Consider the following 3,734-nt stretch of genomic DNA (forward strand, 5'->3'; position numbering starts at 1 on the left):
CTTGGGAGAGTACTAGGAGGAGTTTCAGTGATTTTCTTACTCAGCTAGCCCACTTGTGCCTCTAGATTTCTAATGGAGGACCTTGTTTCACTCATGAAACTTAAAGTGGCCTTAGATAAATCAGAGACTAAGTTTGCTAAGTTAGAGGTGCTCTGTTCAGAATTCTCTATCTGTTGCTGAGAAGATGATGGATAAGGCTTGATATTGCTGAGCCTATTTCTTCCACCATTATTAAAGCCTTGTTGAGGCTTTTGTTGATCCTTCCATGAGAAATTTGGATGATTTCTCCATGATAAATTATAGGTGTTTCCATAAGGTTCACCCATATAATTTACCTCTGCTATTGCAGGGTTCTCAGGATCATAAGCTTCTTCTTCAGAAGATGCCTCTTTAGTACTGTTGGAAGCATTTTGCCATCCATTCAGACTTTGAGAAATCATGTTGACTTGCTGAGTCAACATTTTGTTCTGAGCCAATATGGCATTCAGAGCATCAATTTCAAGAACTCCCTTCCTTTGAGGTGTCCCATTATTCACGGAATTCCTCTCAAAAGTGTACATGAACTGGTTATTTGCAACCATGTCAATAAGTTCTTCAGCTTCTGCAGGCGTTTTCTTTAGGTGAATGGATCCACCTGCAGAATGGTCCAGTGACATCTTAGAGAACTCGATAGACCATAATAGAATATATCTATCATGGTCCATTCTGAAAACATGTCAGAAGGACATCTTTTGGTCATCTGCTTGTATCTTTCCCAAGCTTCATAGAGGGATTCACCATCTTTTTGTTTGAAGATCTGAACATCCACTCTAAGCTTGCTCAGCTTTTGAGGAGGAAAGAACTTAGCCAAGAAGGTCGTGACCAGCTTATCCTAGGAGTCTAGGCTATCTTTAGGTTGAGTGTCCAACCATGCTCTAGCTCTGTCTCTTACAGAAAAAGGGAAAAGCATGAGCCTGTAGACTTCAGGATCGACTCCATTAGTCTTAACAGTTGATGAGCGGATATTTTATATGTTTTTTGGGGGTAATTTCATGTAGATTTCAGTATGTTTTAGTTATTTTTTAGTATAATTTTATTAGTTTTTAGGCAAAATTCATATTTCTGGACTTTACTATGAGTTTGCGTGTTTTTCTGTAATTTTAGGTATTTTCTGGCTGAAATTGAGGGAGCTGAGCAAAAATCTGATTTAGGCTGAAAAAGGACTGCTGATGCTATTGGATTCTGACCTCCTTGCACTCGGAATAGATTTTTTGGAGCTATAGGAGTCCAATTGACGCACTCTCAATTGGGTTGGAAAGTAGACATCCAGGGCTTTCCAACAATATATAATAGTCCATACTTTGCGCGAAGATAGACGATGTAAATTGGCGTTCAATGCCAGTTCCATGTTGCAGTCTGGCGTTCAGCGCCAGAAACAGGTTGCAAGTTGGATTTCAACGCCAGAAACAGGTTACAACCTGGCGTTCAACTCCAGAAACATCCCAGGCACGTGAGAAGCTTAAGTCTCAATCCCAACACACACCAAGTGGGCCGCAGAAGTGGATTTCTGCACCAATTATCTTAGTTTACTAATTTTCTGTAAACCTAGGTTACTAGTTTAGTATTTAAACAACTTTTAGAGATTTATTTTGTATCTCATGACATTTTTAGATCTGAATTTTTATACTCTTTGACGGCATGAGTCTCTAAACTCCATTGTTGGGGGTGAGGAGCTCTGCAGCGTTTCGATGAATTAATGCAATTATTTCTATTTTCCATTCAAACATGCTTGTTCCTATCTAAGATGTTCATTCACGCTTCACTATGAAGAAGGTGATGATCCGTGACACTCATCCCCTTCCTCAATCCATGAATGTGTGCCTGACAACCACCTCCGTTCTATATTAGATTGAATGAGTATCTCTTAGATTCCTTAATCAGAATCTTCGTGGTATAAGCTAGAATTAATGGCGGCATTCCTGAGAATCCGGAAAGTCTAAACCTTGTCTGTGGTATTCCGAGTAGGATTCAGGGATTGAATGGCTGTGACGAGCTTCAAACTCGCGATTGTTGGGCGTAGTGACAGACACAAAAGGATCAATGGATCTTATTCCGACATGATCGAGAACCAACAGATGATTAGCCGTGCTGTGACAGAGCATTTGGACCATTTTCACTGAGAGGATGGGAAGTAGCCATTGACAACGGTGACACCCTACATACAGCTTGCCATGGAAGGAGCCATGAATTTATAAAAGTGAGGAAGCATTATGTTACAGAAATTCAGAAGACAAAGCATCTCCAAAACTCCAATATATTCTCTATTACTGTGTAACAATTACTCCTTTTACACCCTTTTATTTATCTTTTACAATCGAGGCTAAAGAATCCTATTGGTATCCTGACTAAGATTAATAAGATAACCATAGCTTGCTTCAAGCCAACAATCTCCGTGGGATTCGACCCTTACTCACTGATGAGCGGATAATTTGTACGCTCTTTGGCATTGTTTTTAGTATGTTTTTAGTATGTTTTAGTTAGCTTTTAGTATATTTTTATTGGTTTTTAGTTAAAATTCACTTTTCTGGACTTTACTATGAGTTTGTGTGTTTTTCTGTGATTTCAGGTATTTTCTGGCTGAAATTGAGGGACCTGAGCAAAAATCTGATTCAGAGGCTGAAAAGGACTGCAGATGCTGTTGGATTCTAACCTCCCTGCACTCGAAGTGGATTTTCTAGAGCTACAGAAACCCAATTGGTGCGCTCTCAACGGCGTTGGAATGTAGACATCCTGGGCTTTCCAGAAATGTATAATAGTCCATACTTTGCTCAAGATTTAATGGCCCAAACCGGCGTTCCAAATCAGGTCAAGAATGCCCGTCGTTAAACGCCGGAACTGGCACAAGAGTGGGAGTTAAACGCCCAAACTGGCACAAAAGCTGGCGTTTAACTCCAAGAAAAGTCTCTATACATAGAAGCTTCAATGCTCAGCCCAAGCACACACCAAGTGGGCCCGAAAGTGGATTTTTATGTCATTTACTCATTTCTGTAAACCCTAGGCTACTAGTTCTCTACATATAGGACCTTTTGCTATTGTATTTTCAATCTGGGTAGCTATCTTTAGTCTTATGCTATCTTAGATCATTTGGTGGCTGGCCTCACGGCCATGCCTAGACCTTGTTCTTATGTATTTTCAACGGTGGAGTTTCTACACACCTTAGCTCTGCTGTACCTCGAGTATTAATGCAATTACTATTGTTCTTCTATTCAATTCAGCTTGTTCTTGTTCTAAGATATCACTTGTTCTTCAACTTGATGAATGTGATTATCCGTGACACTCATCATCATTCTCACCTATGAACGTATGCCTGACAACCACCTCCGTTCTACCTTAGATTGAGTGGATATCTCTTGGATCCCTTAATTGGAGTCTTTGTGGTATAAGCTAGAATTGATGGCTGCATTCAAGAGGATCCGGAAGGTCTAAACCTTGTCTGTGGTATTCTGAGTAGGATTCAATGATTGAATGACTGTGACGAGCTTCAAACTACTGAAGGCTGGGCGTTAGTGACAGACGCAAAAGAATCAATGGATTCTATTCCAACCTGATTGAGAACCGACAGATGATTAGCCGTGCCGTGACAGGGTGCGTTGAACATTTTCACTGAGAGGACGGGACTGTAGCCACTGACAACGGTGACGCCCAACATATAGCTTGCCATGGAAAAGAGTAAGAAGGATTGGATGAAGACAGTA

General features: G+C 40.5%; 1 non-coding gene across 1 annotated transcript; it reads left to right on the forward strand.

Moving 5' to 3' along the window:
* Nucleotides 1-713: 713 nt before the first annotated feature.
* LOC130956422 (small nucleolar RNA R71) lies at nt 714-817 on the forward strand. Its single transcript, XR_009077100.1, has one exon. It is a non-coding gene; the product is annotated as a small nucleolar RNA R71 (small nucleolar RNA).
* The last annotated feature ends 2,917 nt before the right edge of the window (nt 818-3,734 follow it).

Source organism: Arachis stenosperma, chromosome 1 (genome assembly GCF_014773155.1).
Source record: "Arachis stenosperma cultivar V10309 chromosome 1, arast.V10309.gnm1.PFL2, whole genome shotgun sequence".
Classification (NCBI taxonomy): Eukaryota; Viridiplantae; Streptophyta; class Magnoliopsida; order Fabales; family Fabaceae; genus Arachis; species Arachis stenosperma.